The following is a 17,702-nucleotide window of genomic DNA, read 5'->3' on the forward strand; positions in this document are numbered from 1 at the left end:
GAGAGTCACCGAAGCTGTTTGATTTAGTGACTTACAATAGGAATTTGTTGGATGATCTCAAGGTTCTATTATTGAAGTAAGGCTGTACCAGATTTTGTAGGGCTGGACATTTATTGGGTTGGTATATGGTGGTATAGGCAGTTGTTATTTTATTGAGAGATAGTAGATTGGGTAGTTGTAGGCATTTAATTGGTGGAGAGCAGCAGAGTAGTGAGATTTGTAAGGGCATGTTTGTGGCGAATCTTGCAGTTTTGTTGTAACAGCTCTCTGGTTTAGTTAGGTATGTTTTTTTCAGATCTGTGAGGATAGGAGATGTGTAGAGTATGTTGGATAGTAGTTGTGTCCTTGCGATGGAATGTCTGGTTAAGTTAATTGGGAATGGCTTCACTCTGTAAAGTCAGCCTATTTTAATGTGGGCATTTTTGATGACATGCACTAGATGTTTGTCAAATTTCAGGCTGCTATCAATGATGACTCCAGGTAATTTAGTGTGTAAGACTAGTTCACTTTTGGTTTTGTTTGGTTTGTAGATGAAAAAAGTGGAAGTGTGATCAGTAGATTTGTTATTAGAGAAGATCATTAGTTTAGTTTTGCTAGGATTGAGAATGTTGATAGCGAGAAAGGATCCAACAGCTGTGAAGGATTTTTGGGTAATATCTTGGAGGTGTGAGAGTGAGGGCACAGCACAAACGAGAGAGGAATTGTCTGCATATTAAACTACGGTGGAAAGGTAAGTGGCAGTATAGAGTTTGTTGGTAAATATAGTAAAGAGAAGTGATCCTAGTATTGAGCCTTGGACACCAACAGTGACAGGTAATAAAGGGAGAAGTCATTTAGCCATCTAACAGCTTGTTGGCAATCAGACAGGTAGTTGTGAAACCACAATATGACTGTGTTAAGGTTAGGAATGTGAGTTCTTTAAGTAGAATTTGGTGGGAAATGGTATTGAAAGCTTTGGACATATCTAGGAAGGTAGAGGAAACAAGTTATTCATTATTTTTGAGATGGTTTATTGTATTAGTGAAACTTATTACATCAGTTCTGGTGCTGTGTCTGGGATAGAATCCATGTTGAGAGTTGGCTAGTAGGTTGTGTAGTAGATAGTCCATAAGTTGTGAGTGTACACATTTTAGTAAAATTGTGGAAAGTGGTTATAGAATGGCAACAGGCCTATAGTTAAACAGTTCTGTTGAGGTGCCACCTTTGTGGAGAGGGATGACATAGGACATTTTCCAGAATTTAGGGACATATTGTTCATTAATGGATTGGTTGATTAAAAGAGAGATGGGATAAGAGATAACATCTGCTGCTAACTTAAGGTATTCTGTTGGGAGTTGATCTGCTTCAGTTTTTATGGTGCTAGTTTATATGGTTTGAAAGATGAAAGAGCTGTGAGTTGCATCTGTTCCTGCAGTAGTAAAGAGGGGTATGCTATCATTATTTTTCACAAAGGATAGCATGGAGTTAATAAAGTAAGAGTTAAATTGGGTTGCTTTGCTTTCTGTGGTATTAGTAGTGGTAGGGGTTGGAGTTTGGGTTTGCCGGGGATGTAATAATTGTTTGACAGAACTCCAGAATGTTTGCGGATTATTTTGGTTTTGTTGCTGGATCATAGTATAATAGTTTTTTTTTTTTGTTTTTTTTTTTTTTTATCAGACTTGATATATTTTTTGGATTTGTTTCTTAGTTGCCAGTCATTGTCAAGGGAGGTTTGGTCTTTGTTGCTCTGAAACTGGGACCAGGCTTTATCTCTCTGTTTTAGTAGCTGTTTGGCGTCCTCTGTTAGCCATGTTATGTATTTTGGTTTAACTTGGATTTTCCTAAAGGATGCTAGCTTGTTTAAGATGTCAAGGAATTTGGCATTAAAGTATTGGACAGCGGAGTCTAGCTGCAGATTTGTTAGTGGGGACCAGTCGCCCCATTGTAATAGTAATTTAAAGATATCAGGTGAAACTTTTTTTTCCTTTCAAATCTGTTTGTATGATGGCTATTTCATGGGGCTTAATATTTGCCTTAGTGGACAGGTGGAAAGATGATCACAGAGGCTGTTTGGGAGGCAGCCAGAATCATAGATCAGCAGGGTTTATTAGTTAATGTCCAATCAAGTATGGACTGTCTTTTGCTGTACCTATCTATCCTGGATGGGGATTGTATAGTCTGGGTAAAGCCATAAAGGTTTATAAAATTAGAGGGGTTGTCAGATGTGCAAGTGAGACAGTCCAGACCAGACTGATGTCTCCCATTATCATAGTTTCCTGGTTGAATGTGAAGGATGACCAGTAAAAAAGGTTTTCAATAAGTAATGGGTCATTGCCAGGGGCATGTAGATGGCTATTATGATGACATGTTTATTGGGGTTAATTTTGAGACTGGAGATCAATATTTCTGCATTGTAGAGACCCAGTGGTTGTAAGTCTAGGCGAGTTAGTTTTAGTGCCTTTTTGTATATTATGGCCCTGCCGCCTCCATGTTTATGCAGTCTGTCGAGTCTATGGATATTATGACCTGATGTCAGAATTTAATTTCTTTTATGTAGGATTTTTAGCCAGGTTTCTGTCTAAATTGCTATATTGGGAGTGCAGAGGGAGAGGGATGTATGGAATTCATATATTTTATTTGAGAAACTTCTCAGACTCATGTTGATGAGCAGTATCACAGAGCTGTTTCATTGTAGGTTGGTGATGATGTTGGAGTGAGTAGTTTGTGGGGTTTGGGGGTTTTGTTGTTAGTGCTTAGGGCCTGGGTTAGGGTGCATGTCACCACTTTGTTTTAGTTGTGATGTTCTGCGTGGGCGTAGGAGTTTGTGTGTGTTTTGTGTATTTATGTTTGATGCAAATGGATATACATATCTATTATGTGAACAATTCTTTATTAATGATATTAAAGAGTTGTTGTGCTATGGTAATGCTTGCATGGGAATGTGTGTGGTGAGGTGAGGAGGAGATAGGTAGGAGAGAGTGTGCTTAGAATTATTGTGACAATGTGAGGTATTGCCAGCTGTGCCAGGAGAAGTAGGGCAGTGTCTGTGTAACATATGCCAGCATAGCTAGCTGGAATTTTGTAAAGAATTATATGCCATTTTTATATCAAACTAATTTGTACAGATGCTTATGTCGAAAATGTATTTATAAAGTTGCTTGTGTTAAAATTGTATCAACACTGTGTCCTGCTGGACAGAAAATAAATATACATATATATCAAACTATACTGTGGTAACTGAGGAAATGTATATATGTTAGCAGAGGATATTTGAAGAAAGGAGGTTAATTTCAGTCCAGCTAACTTTGAAAAATAGTAAGAAATTCAATTACTTAATTTATGCCATAAAGATTGTATCTTACAGTTCTGACTGCAGCCAGAGAGAAAATGTCTGTGACAGAGAATGATTTATTAGCTCCTGTAGGAAAAGTGGAAGTGTTCTATTCCAGAAGCTGCAACAGATCTTAGCAAAGCTCTATGTTTATTAATTTACTTATTTAATTATTTAACATTTGTTTACCAGGAAAGCCAGACTTGGAACAAGCCAATTTTCAGGCCTGGGAAGAAATGCTCCAGATGTATGTCTTTGGAATGTGTGAGGAACTCACATGAATGCAGGGAGGACATGCAGACCCCACAGAGAAGGCACCCCCGATGAGAATCAAACCAGAGAACCTCTTGCTGTGAGGCAACAATGCAAACCACTGCACCAATGCACTGACACATATGTGTGAGATTCTAGTCAGTTGCAAAAAAAGGGGGTAGCATGGGAACCAGAAGTCAGAAGACCAGATGTATGAGATGTCATTCTGTAATCCATCACTGAAATGATGTTTTTTAATACTAGATGATACTGAAGTCTCAAAGCACTCTGTTTTTGGAACCTGACATAGAAGGATCTCTCACCCACTTTATCTTGCCTTGCTGTAGTAAGTGACCAAGGATAGTAATTTGTTGGCTCAGTCAGGAAAATATAGTGAGATTAGTTAGGTACTGTTTTTCTGTATCTGTGTGAATCTAGTTGTTGTTGTTGTTCTGTCTTTCGGCTTTTTCCTGGTTAGGGGTTGCCACAGCAAAACTCCGGTCTGCTAATGATTGGCAGTAGATTTTTATGTGCTGAGTTGCCAGCTCTGACGCACAACCTTCAACGAAGGTACACCCATTCATGCATGACTCCACACAGAAGATGATCTAACTGAGAATCGAACAGGACAACGTCTTACTGTGAGGTGACAACGCTACCGCAGTACCACCACCACAGTTTTATCTGTGTGAATCTAGTCATCTGTGTTATTTTAATATTTCCTGTGATCAAAACACCTGGTGTTTATTGTAAATAGATATTTAGTATTTCCATGTTATTTATTATTAAATATATTTAAACTTCTCTTTGCGGCTGGTCCTTTAGAGAATATTTTAACCTTTGAAAGTACTCATATCTATTTGGTGACTCTGTGGCCACTCCTGAAAGCCTTACTGCATTGGTCAAAACAGTACAATTTGTACTAATATTAATTTCATTCTGTATAATTGGGTACCCTTGTAACAGCCTTAGAGTAGCTAGTTTTGGGGTGTCTGGTGGCCGTAACTACCTTTTGTCTGGGCAGAAGGGGGCATAGCTAGTAAATCTGGGCCAGCCTTTCCCATGTGTGTGTGTGAGTGTGTGTGTGTGTGTGTGTGTGTGTGTGTGTGTGTGTGTGTGTGTGTGTGTGTGTGTGTGTGTGTGTGTGAAAATCACATCTCAAAGAGTGTGTGTGTGTCAGCTGCTTGGAGCAGGGATAAGAAGCACTGGTTTCACAGAGAGGGTGCTGGAGGACGTGGCTTAGACACTCAGTTGAGGACTCATCTCTATAGCTGTGCACTGGGGAGTCTTATTTGGGACCTGGAGGAAGACAGAGAGAGAGAGAAATCCAGACCCAGACCCCAAACAGTGCTACCCGTGTGTTCTACAGTGTTACCTGTGTGTTCTTAAGGTAAATTGTGCTTGTTGCAGAGAGCTGCATCTGGAAATAATGGGTGTATCCATTTTTGTTCCAAGTGAACATCCCTCCCCAGGGTCAGAGGTGAGGATTCAGGTTGCTTGATTATTGGCCCGGAGAGAGGACATAACATATTAGTGAGCAGTGGTGTGGATATAAATTAAACTTCTGTATTCTTAGGCAGTTGCCACTGAAGGTGTGCGCATTCTCAGCAGCCACAAGGTAAACATTCACAGTTTCATTTCACAACAGTTTTATTTATTTTTTGTTAGTTTAGTTTAGTTTAATCAGGAAAGTGGGCAAAGATGTCAGCAGAGGATTATGGCAAGCTGACAAAGAACCAGTTGTCCAAGGTGTGCAAAGTCAAAAGATTGATGCATGCCAACCTGACTAAAGAGGAAATGATCTCAGCCTTCGTCGCAGCTCAGACCAGCAACTAGGATAATAATCAGTCTGGTGATGGGAATTTGCAGCCCACAGAAACAGGCCAGTTTACTTATTCCTCAGAGGACTTAAAATCCATTTGGAGTTAAAGAGACTTGAATTGGAGGCAAATATTTTGAATTAGAATCAGCAGAGAGACTGCATCTTTTGGAGGCTGAAGAAAAGGAGAAACAGATGGAATTAGAACCAGCAGAGAGACTGTGGCATTTGGAGGCAGAAGAACATGAGAAGCAGCGTCAACATGAGAGGGAGATGCTGACTCTTTGCCAGGGTCATGGAGGTAATGGGGAAGTTAATAACTGAACCTCAGTAGCAATAAAGGTCAGTAAATTTCTTCCACAATTTACAGATGATGATAATTTTGATAGTTTCGTTCATATATTTTAAAGAGTATGTAAACAGTATAATGCTGACCAAGGGCTCTGGGTACAGTTCCTGACCAACTTACTCCATGGTAAAGCTGTAAGTGCTGTTATTAAATTGTCTGATATTGATTGGTTAAACTATGGCAAAGTCAAGCAATGTTTATTAGAATTAAGTTTACACCTGAAGCTTACAGAAAAAAGTTTCATCAGCATAGACAAAAGGCAGATGAAAGTGTATGTGATTATATTGCTGAGTTAAACACTTATTTTCATATGTATGTGAGTGGGTGTCAGCTCATCACTTTTGAGGGGCTGGCAGACCTTTTGGTGGGGGAACAAGCCCTTTGCACTTTGCCTGAGACAATGAGAATCTGGTTGTCAGACTAGGAGTGTAACTCTGCAAATGAGATGGGGGAAAAAAGGAGATCTCTACTTAGCAAGCAGGGAATCACTGCACATGATGAGAATACCCAGTGCTGCATATGGATATAAGGGAACCCATGGTGAGCAGCCTAAATCACCATGTGACAAAGGAGGTACTGCCAGTACAGCTAGCAGGAATCCTGTAAATAATCATATGTCATTTGTGAATATTAACATGATTAATATAAGATACTTGTGTTACAAATGTATTAGAACTGCATGTTGGGTGTATATCAAACTGCTGGTACAGAAGTGTGTGTTGAAATGGTTTTTGCAAAGTGCTTAAAATGTAACCACAGCATGCCCTACTGGAATAGAACAGAAATGTACCTGTACTATTGAAACTGTTTAGATTTGTAAATGTTTACAGTGGAAATTGGAATACAGAAGGTTAACTTCAGAAAAATAGCTGAAATTAAATTACTTTATGGCCACACAATAAAAGATGTTATCTTTCAGTTTCAGTGCGGCTAGAGGCATAATGTCTGTACTAGAGAAGTTTTCTGTATTGTCTTTAAATGTGGAGGAATGTAAATTGCTTTATGAGTTCCACCATTTGCCAAAGATCTAAGGAAAAGCCCTTGTTTATGTTTATGTATTTTCACAGGTGGATGTTAAATACTGCTAGCTTTCAGCAATGGGGGTTTTACCTGGAATAGAGTCAAATGACAAGAAGTGATGTCATTCTGCAAGCTGTCCCAGCACTAATATTTGCTATATTAATTTAAGAAGCCTCTGAGAGAGAGACAGAGCATTCTGTATTCTGTCTTGGTCCTGACAGGATCCATTCACATCACATCTGCCTTGCTATGATTAAGTACGTCTAGGGAACAGTATAATTCTGTTAGATATAGTCAGGAATATAGCAAAGCTTATTTTAGATATTTTTCTTTATTTATTTGAGCCTGTCCTGCAATGTTGTTTTAACTATTTCCTGTGATTTTGAACTCTGCTATCACTATAACTATATTCAGATTATTGTTTTGTTCTTTTATTTATTATTATTACATATATTTAAATATTTAATTGTGGCTGATCTGTCTAGAGATATTTAAGTTCTGAGAGTAGTTGCATATTTATTTGGTGACACTGTGTAGGCCACTCCTAATAGCCTTGCTCTTGGTCACATTACCATTTGTATTAACAGTAACATTAGTAGCTGATAAGGAGTGACTGGTGGCAGGGGAAACTACTTTATAGTCTGGGCAGAAGGGGGCATAGCTAGTAAACCTGTGCCAAACTTTCCCGTGTGTGTGTGTGTGTGTGTGTGTGTGTGTGTGTGTGTGTGTGTGTGTGTGTGTGTGTGTGTGTGGAATAATCAAACCTCAAAGAGTGTGTGTGTCAGCTGCTTAGGCAGGGACAAGAAGTACTGGTTGGACAGAGAGGTCTTGGCTTGGTCACTCAGCTGAGATCTCAACTGTATAGCTGTGCCAGTGGAGAGTCTTACTGGGGATCTGGAGAAAGAGAGAGAGAGAGAAACTAACCCCAGACTGACTGTGGTCTCTGTGTACTCTTAAGGGAAATTGCACTTGATGCACAGAACTGCATCTGGAAATACCATGTGTGTAACTTGTCAGCCCCCCAGTGTACACCCCCTACTAGTGCCAGTGGTGAGGATTAAGGGTCCTTGATTGTTATTGCCAGTGGTGGGGCATCACACACACCAAGACAGTCCACCAGTAACAGGGGAAGCCATTAGTTCAGGTACACGGCCAGGATCAAGGGTTAAATGTTTTAAATGTAACCAGTTGGAAGCAAGGTGGGGAACAAAAGGTGAGGGAGCCAGCAAGTAGGAATTACAATATACCAGTGGTAAGTTGTCTGGAGACAAGAGGGGTACCAAACTATCACCAGAGTTTATATCCAATCTTAGTGGATGGAAAACAGGCCACTGCTAAGAGAGACACAGGCTGTGACATAACCATTGTAAAACCTGCAGTGGTTAAAGAGCAGCAGTACTTGCTTGGGAACTCCACTCCAGTCAGAGCTTTAGGAGGAACCCCATTACAAATGCCTTTGGCCAGGGTTCGCCTTGACTGGGAGGGTGGAAAAGGAAGCAAGCAAGTATGTGTGCTTGAGTATATCCCTGCAGATGTCTTGACAGGGAAAGATTTTTAAAATGCAGTACCTTGTGTGCATGCAGTTACATGCAGTCAGGCTTGGAGACAGGCATGTGGGTCTGGTAGCCTGGGGGAGACCCAGACAGACCCCACACCAGAAGCTGGGGTTGTTGAGGTGACTACTTCAGGGAGGGAGTTACCCTGTAGCAGTGAGCCTTAAAGTGAGATACAGCTGCTGGTAGACACTGATGTTCCCTTGGGCAGAGTGACTGCAAGGGTAGCGGTGAGTGGTAATACCCAGGCTGACAGTGAGGCACTGCTGTGAGAGGATACCAGGCTTCCTGTGGAAAGCGAGCTGGGAAAGGTCACAAAGATAGAGGTGAGACAGGCTCAGCTGTCGGACCCTACATTAATAGAGAATTAAGAAGAATATAGAATATGGAACAGATCAACAAAAATACATAGAAAGACAGAAGTGATAAAAGCAATGCACAGTATCTGAACAGACCGCAATCTGTCATACACTATTGTAAATAATAAACTAAATATGATGGCACAGGCAGAAAAATGTAGAAGATATGCAGAAAAACATAAAGAAAAAGTACACAAATAAACAATTCATTGATGACCCAAAAAGGTTTTACAGAAAACTAGGAAGTAAAGCAAAAGGAATGGAAACAGCACATTTTGGAGAAATTTTTATGAAGACCTTGTGGAACATAACAAAGATGCTAAATAGACAGAACAATTAAAATAAACAGTAATACGTTTAAATGTACAAGATATGAAATGGGATGAAGTAACAGCCAGAGAAACTGAAACAAAATTAAGTAAAGCTCCTAAATGGAAAACCCCAGGCTCAGATTCAGTATCTAACATCTGGCTAAAAGTACTAACATGTTTACTCAAAGATTTAGCCCTGAGTAAGAACTACCTACATGAGCATCCCAAACAGACACTAACCTGATTAACAACAGGAAAAACAATACTCCTCCTTAACAATGAAGCTGTAAGCCATCCTAAAAACTATAGACCAATAACTTGCCTTCTGACAATGTGCAAACTATATACTGGAACTGATGCAGACAGAGTTTATAATCATTTAGAAGAAAACTCAATCATGGTAATAAAACAAAGGGGTAACAAAAGAAAGTCATATGGAACAAAGGATTATCTGTTGCTAAATAAAGTCATAATGGATGTTTGGTGTGGGTAGACTACAAAAAAGCATTTGATAGTATCCCACATTCGTGGATGGAGTGCTTACAGATGTACAAGATACATCCTACATTGATCAATTACATTGCAGTGACCATGAAAAAGTGGCAGACCACTGTTCAATTAAGCCATGAAAAGGGCAAATTATTATCCCAGGGATAAAAATTCAAAGAGGGATATTTCAGGGTGATTCTTTGTTATCACTGTTGTTTGTCTTTCCATAATCCATTTAGCTGTTTAATTAACAGATCAGGTTTTGGTTACAATTTGGTTCCCAGAAAACAAACTTGCTTAAAGATTTCTCATCTACTTTTTTGTGGATGACTTAAAACTGCATAGTTCATCAGATGAGGAGTTGAAAGCACAACTGCAAGTGGTTAAAACTTTCTCAGATGACATAAGAATGACATTTGGTCTTGATAAATCTGCAAAAAACTTGTTTAAAGCAGGAACATTGCAATACCAAGAAAATATCAGCTTAGGATATAAAGTAACTTGAGCAGGATGGAATGTATAAATATTTGTTAATTGATGAACAATCATCAATAAAACTTGAACAAATGTGAATAAATTTCACTAAGAAATATTTCAAGAAGACTAAATATTATATATATATATATATATATATATATATATATATATATATATATATTTGCAACTGCCTCACCTTTTAGAACACATCACTGTCTTAATCTAAAGCAGCTCGGATGGCTAGAATTTCCAAAACAAGTTCAATTTCACCAGCTTGCTATAGCCCATAAGACCCTATACCAACCCACCAACACTCCAATACTCACTAGCGTCATTACCCCTTACAACAATCTTAAGAATTTACGATCCTCAAACAAACTACTTAACAATACTTGCAAATCCAACAACTTGGCAGGAGACTGCCTGTTCTCTAATGCAGTTGGAAAGCACTGGAATCTTCCACCCACTGAACTCGTAGCTCTGTCTTCATTAACTCTTTTTAAACTGAAGCTTAAACTATTCCTCCATACTCATTGGTTATGGCCCTGTACTAACCATGACTAACTTTCTTCCTTTACACTAATGAATACTCTTCACCTTTATAGACTTATCCTTAAAAAAACGACTATGTCATGACAATTAAAATTATGTATAAATGTATATATTAACATCTCTTGTATATTACCTATTACTATTTGAGTTATGCTTACGGTAAGTACTGTACATTATATTACCAACAGCTGTTTAACTTTGGACTGTTGCAACTTTCTATATTGTACTTTGTATCTGTCTTGGAGCTGATCTCCCCGTATTTGTATCTATCTTGGAGCTTTTTTCCCTGGGCCTCTACTGAAAATGGACATGTATCCAGTTAGACTAGCCCGGTCAACAAATGTAAAATAAATAAAAAAATAAATAAAATATTAAAAATGGCCCTGACATCTAGGAATAAAGTCCAAGCTATAAATTAATTTGCTCCTCCTGTTTTAACTTACAGTATTGGTGTGATTGACTGGCACCAAAGGTATTGGATCATTTGGACAGAAAAACAAGAAAAAACAAGAACAATGCTTCATGCTTATCAAATGATATATAAAAATCAGTGTGTATACCAAGATTATAAATTCCTCATTCTGAAGAAAATATGGGCCTCCTTGAAATTGATTACATGTATAGATCTGCAATCATGGGACTGCAAACATATCTGCTGAACTCATTAGATCCAAACATGGTGAAAGTTTTACAACATGAAGACAGGAAGTCTAAAATGACCTCTCTGATAATTTAGCATAAGCATTCAGGTGGCAAGTGGGGATGGACATCAAACCAGATGTAGACAAAAAACAGACAGCAACTGAATGTGCAAAAAAAAAAAAGAAAGACTATAAGGAGAAGGCTCAGATGAGAAGGAAAGAAATGTAGAAAAGCTATAAATATAGTGGAAAGTATAGATATCTCCTGGAACAACCTCATGTTGTTTAGGAATTAGCTCAGGAATGGTTAAGGAGATGTGTGTTGAAATCAGAGGATGAAAGGTTAATAATGGCAGTCCAGGATAGTGGACTACATACACATTGATTTACAAAGTCCATTGAACATGTGGGAGAACCAAACAAATGTAGATTATGCAAAAAAGAATTGTAAACAGCCGCACACCTTATTGCTGGGTGTGATACACACATGGCTGAGGGTCTGCACACTGAAAGGCACAATAATGTGGCAAGATGGTTGTGGTGGGAATAGTGCAAACACTGCAATGTAGAAGTATTGGAAACATGAGCTACAAAGCATTTCAGAGAATGATGAGGTGTACATCACATGCGATCACCTATTACCAACAGTTCAAAAAATAGATGCAAGAAAAACTGATATAGTAGTCCATGAAAAGACAAAAGCAGCATTGATCACTGAAGTTGCTACACCTAGCATTACAGTGTCTCACATACAGAATGAAACACAAAGTCATAAAATATCAGAATTTGCAGGTAGAAATAAGAGCAATGTAGACGAAAGATAATGGGTTTTATAAAATAGAAATTACAGTTGTATTTAGATAAGCTACCATACACGTAACTCTGTATGAATTGCAGAATGAGTAATTTCTGGGAACATTGCAGGTACTGCAAAGAACAATTTTGGCTAACATCAAAGATTGAAACAATACTAATTGTTATGACTTTAATCATACCCTGACTTAGGAATGGGGTTTAGTCTTGTCATGGCATTAGAAACCCCAAAGACTTTGAGAATTAAACCCAGAAATAAATCTACTAATGTATCATGCTCAAGGCTCAAGGATTATGGTTTGGATGAAGGGTTAGTATGCAGAAGTGCGCCAAGTCAAAGGTGAAGCTACTAATACAATATCTGTAGAAAAATGTCAATCATAAAGATTTTTTGTCTCAATAGAAAGAGATAAATCATGGGCTGAAATTCAGTAACAGAATTCATTCTTATTTTGTTCTGTGCTGCATTGTAAGGAAAATATTTTAAACAAATACAGCATATTTTGCCAACATTCAATAAAAAAAACATATATCTTCCCACTGCAGACACTGGTGAATAACAACTTAGTTTAATGGTTGTTAAAAGTTCTTTGAAGTAGAAGCAAGAACAGTCAGTTAACAGCTCCTGGATTACAATGGCAGTTTTGAAACCTCAGGAAGAATGCAGGAGAGGGTCTGTCAGCACATGGATAAAAACTGGAAGTTTTAAAGCATGCAATTCAGCTAGATTATTTTGTTGAGCATGTACAACCACTGTCAAAGAGGTAAGAACTGCTATGAGAACACAAATCAGAGTAAGTCAAGCAAAAAGGGAAAATAAAAATAGTTTCCAGAAGCTGTGCAAGATACCTTTGGCAAACACTACTGCAATTCTATTTACATGGGTGTTAAAAAAAGGATTTCCTTTATCTAGCATGACTCACACAAAGGGGGCTTAAAGTGGATTCTGGAGAAAAAAAAACTCCAGGATCACTTTACAGCAGCAGGTCCATTGAGATATAATAACCATACCCACTTAATCATGCTGATGCATTAAAAAAAGAGTACAACGATATAATAAAATAATAGTGCCAGCCATAATTTATTCATTTATATTTTTTGTTGACCAAAATAGACTCACTAGGTCAGTGACCTCTTTTTAGGGGAGGCCTGAAGTGGTATTGATATTGACTACTGGAAATTTGTCAAGGACACCTGGGAACTTGATAGTTGAGGGAAGGCTTTGTGTGTTACAAATCTTGACTTCCTGTTTCCTGTCCAGGAGCAGAGGCAGCCAGGAGGAACAAGGAGAAAACATGGCTGACTCAGCTTTTGCTGAAAATGGAGTCAAAATGGTAGAATCACTACCAGAAGTTTTGTTTTCTGATGGTGTGGGTGCACAAAAACAGTGACATTGGAGGAAAAGGAGATTGTAGCTGTAAATGAGATGGATTCAGATGAAAACTTTCAGAGGAGATTGTTTGATGGAGAAACAGTTACCTTTGAAAAAATGCATAATTACAACCCTGCAATGGTGAGGGGGGGTTGTGGGATGATTATTTGGAAGAAATGGTAAACCAAAGTGAGCCAGAAAGTGGAGGAGCAATTTCCTGGAGCAACATCATGGAAAAATAGAAGAAGAAAAAGGAGAAGAAGAGACTATGCCAGAAAAAGTTCCAGAGACAAAAACATATGCACAAACTGTTGGAGAAGGATCAAAGAAGAAAGAATAAACAAAAGAAACAAAAAAGAAGTATACAGTATGTGTGAGCAGTAAGAAGAAAGTTTAGGTAGGTATGAGGTTTGGGAATCTGTCATAGCACCTCTGGGTGTCAAAGCAAAAGAGGTAAGAGCATTTCTTTTAATTAATAAAGAGACTTTTTGTGATTTGATATTTGAGACTGGGCAGGCCATGGAAAGTTTTTGGGTGCATATGAACAAAAGAAAAATATTTATCCATGGTCAGAATATGTGATGTAAGCTTTTTACAGACAAGCAAACAAAAATAAAGAATAAGAAAGTTGAAGCAAAAGAACTGAAAGAACATTTGTTAACTATATGTAAAGAAGTAATGGATAATACAAAAATATATGATGAAAGAGGACTATGGACTGGGGGATGGGAATGTGGAGTAATACTGAAAATGGAAAATGATAATGTTATGCATGTACCTAGTACTATTAATGTTCATGGTAATAGAGGTTTTGTGAAATACAGGGGTCAACCAAAGACTTGTTATTTATGTGGAAACATTATCATTTAATCAATGAATGTGATAAAAAAGATGTTATTTATGTGGTAAAACAGGACATAATATAAAAATTGTGATTTAAAGTGCAAATAATGTGGCAATACTGGTCATTCATGGCTAGAATGTAAAATTAATATGCAAGAAAATAATAATGAAGTTACAGAGGAGAAAGTGATAGAAAATGCATTATAAAAGAAAATGTACAAAAAGATGTGACTGATAAAGAGCTTATACTTGAAGTTAAATAAATTAATAAGGAAAAAGAAACAGAGGAGACAAGTGAGGAAGAAGCTGATTCGCGCACAGTAAGAAATAAAAATAATTTGATAGGGAAAAGAGTTAAAGAAAGGAAAAGAAAATTCAAAAAATGTAATGCTTAGAGAAAATAAGAAAGGAAAGGGGTAAATATTTTATTATACTAACTGTTCTTAAAAGCTGAAAATATTAGCTTTAAATGTGAACAGTATGAAAAATATTAAGAGGGGAATAGGAATATTACAGTGGTGTGCTACAGTAGATGCACAAATGATTGTTTTAGAAGATATCAGATTATTAACAGAACGAACATAAACTGAAAAACTTTGGAATGGTGCGGTAGTTTGCAACATGGGAAAATAAATGTGGTTGGGCATATGTATATTATTTCAAGAAAGCATTAAAATATTAGATGTAACCATAGTGGAAATAGGATGAATTATAGTAATAGATTTGAGATGGAGAAAATATGTGTATAGAATTATAGCTTTATATGCATACATGACAAAAAAAGAGAGAGAAAGGATGTTTAACAATATTCTTGAATATGTTTGTGTAAATATGGACATTATGGTGGTGGGTGATTTTAATTGCAATTTAAGAAAAAATAAGAGCAATTGTGATGTTAAAATGGTTAAAGAAATTATGAGAAGTGGAAAGTTAAGCCTATGGGAGAATAACCACTGGACCTACAAAAAATGAAATTAGGGCAGAAATTGATTATTTTTTTAATATCAATTACTTTAAAAGTTATAAAAAAGGAATTAAGTATGATAAATTTTCAGATCATGTGGCTATATGGTTAAAGTACAGAAAAATGAAGAATATATAAAAATAGGAAAAGGAATAAGGATAGTTAATGAAAAGGAATTAGATTTAGAAGAGAAAAAATAACTTATGGAATTATGGAAAAATCATATGAATATGAGAGAATTTTATGAGAATTGGACTCGGTGGCTTAATTTGAAAGAGAAATATAAAAATTTGTTTTTAGAATGTATAAGGAAGAAAAGAAGAAAAAAAGAGAGATATATGATATTAAGTCAAGAAACATTTAGAGACTTAGTAGAGAAGAAAAATTCCTTTAATGAAAAAGAAAGAGAAATATATAAAATTAATCAAATTAAAATTAACTTGCTATATAACAAAAATATTGTTTACATGGAAAGAAAGAAGCAGTAGCACCATATTTGAGTAAAATGATAAAAGAAGGAAAAATAATAGAATTAAAAAATAAGGAGGGTAAGCAAATAAGACAGCAAGAAGGAATATACAAAATAATTAAAGAATATGTATTGGAATTATATGTTAAAAGAGAAAAGAAAACAAAGAACAAACTTATAAAGGTGAAAAATTAAATAATGAAGTTAATGAGTATTTAGAACAAAACATAACTATGAAAGCATTGAATGAAATTCTGAAAGATATTAACAAGAATTCTGCAACAGGGCTGGATGGACTTGAATATGGTATGTATAAAGAAATGAAGAGTGGCAAAAAATAATTTTTATAGAAGTTATGAATGAATGGTTAGAAAGAAAGGGATATGTACAGGAGTTATAAAATTTATATTCAAAAAAGGAAATAAAGAGATAAAAATTGGAGATCTATAACACTGAATAATATGGATTATAATATATATATATATATATATATATATATATATATATATATATATATATATATATATATATTCGGTAGATTGAACTTTTACATGTTTGAACCTCATATGGCCGAGACCATATGTTCGAACTTGTAAAAGTTCGATCGGACTGAATGGAGATCTCCATACAGTGCAGAATTGGGAAGATTTCCCTTTTCCGCAATGCAGTGCAATCTCAGAGTTGGTATATTTAAGTAGGGGGTGGTGGGGTGCACAGGCATTTAGTTTTGTTTTTTGCTGTTTTTTTTTTTTTCTTCAATGTTCGAACTTTTACAAGTTCGAACATATGGTCTCAGCCATATGTGGTTCAAATTTGTAAAGGTTCGATCTACTGAAGTAGATCCATATATATATATATATATATATATATAGAGAGAGAGAGAGAGAGAGAGAGAGAGAAATTAGGAATAATATTTGGAAGGAATGAAAACAGACAACAATGGGATATTGTACTCAAAGAAGCAAATTATATGACTATTTTTTGGAAATTTTATAGATTTTCATATAGAAAAAAAGCACACTTGTTGAACACCTTAGTAATAGGAAAAATTGCTGCTTATGTTGCTAACAGCTATATGATTCTTATTAAATATGAAAAGTAACTAATGATGATTCTATTTTAATTAATATGGCTCTCTAAGCTGAATCTAGAAGGATTTTATATAAGAAAGAAGAGCAAGGAGGCCCAATAGTACATGCAGCATCATTAATTTTATATAAGGTATTAAAAGGAATTATGAAGGAAAATAAAAACTTGACAGAAATTATACTATATTATAAATACAAAGAACTGTGTGACGGAATGGAAGTTAAAAAAAGAAGTAAAAGCATTGTGAATGAAGAAATGATACAGTACCAAAACAAACTTGTGTTATAGAAAATAAAAAAAATAATATATGTGAAAAAACAGAAAGGAATGGTGCTTAAATATTATAAAAGCATTTTATTCTATTGATCCATGGAAAGATTTAGAAATAGATGAGAAAAAGCCATAATGATGAGATATAATAACTATATAAAGATTAAAAGATGTAACGATTCTTTTATGGAGATTGTCTAAAATTGCCTGTTAAGGCAAATATGCCATGCAAGAAAAAGCAAGATAGACTACATAATAAATGTGGAGAGTTTGAGACTACTGAGCATGTGTTTTTGAAATGTGAAAGAGTTAATAATTTGTGGAAAGAAATATGTAAACATAATAGGGTGAAAGGTTTGTTAAAATTTGAGCAAATAAATATGGACATAATAGAATTTGGTTATTATGGTGCACAAAAACACGAAGAAGTGAAGAAAAAGGACAGAATAATATTTTATGTTTCATGGACTATATGGAAAAAGAGATTAAATGAAATCAAATACAATGAAAAATGGACTTTATCAGATATTCTGGAGAAAATAATGTTTTGGTTATAGATAAAAGAGTAGGGGAATGTTTAAATTGAAGGTTATAATGTTTGCAAATAGAAGTAAATAATGTAAATACGTAGATAATATGTAATGTGTATATCAGTAAAAAAAAATTACTCTTTCATACAGGAACATGAGTTCTTGTAGCCCTCCCAGTTTCCATTCTGAGTGCAGTGGCGGCTCAGAGAAACCAGAAGGA

This window comes from Protopterus annectens, chromosome 3.part0, assembly GCF_019279795.1.
Source record: "Protopterus annectens isolate FY-2018-M chromosome 3.part0, PAN1.0, whole genome shotgun sequence".
Taxonomy (NCBI): Eukaryota; Metazoa; Chordata; order Ceratodontiformes; family Protopteridae; genus Protopterus; species Protopterus annectens.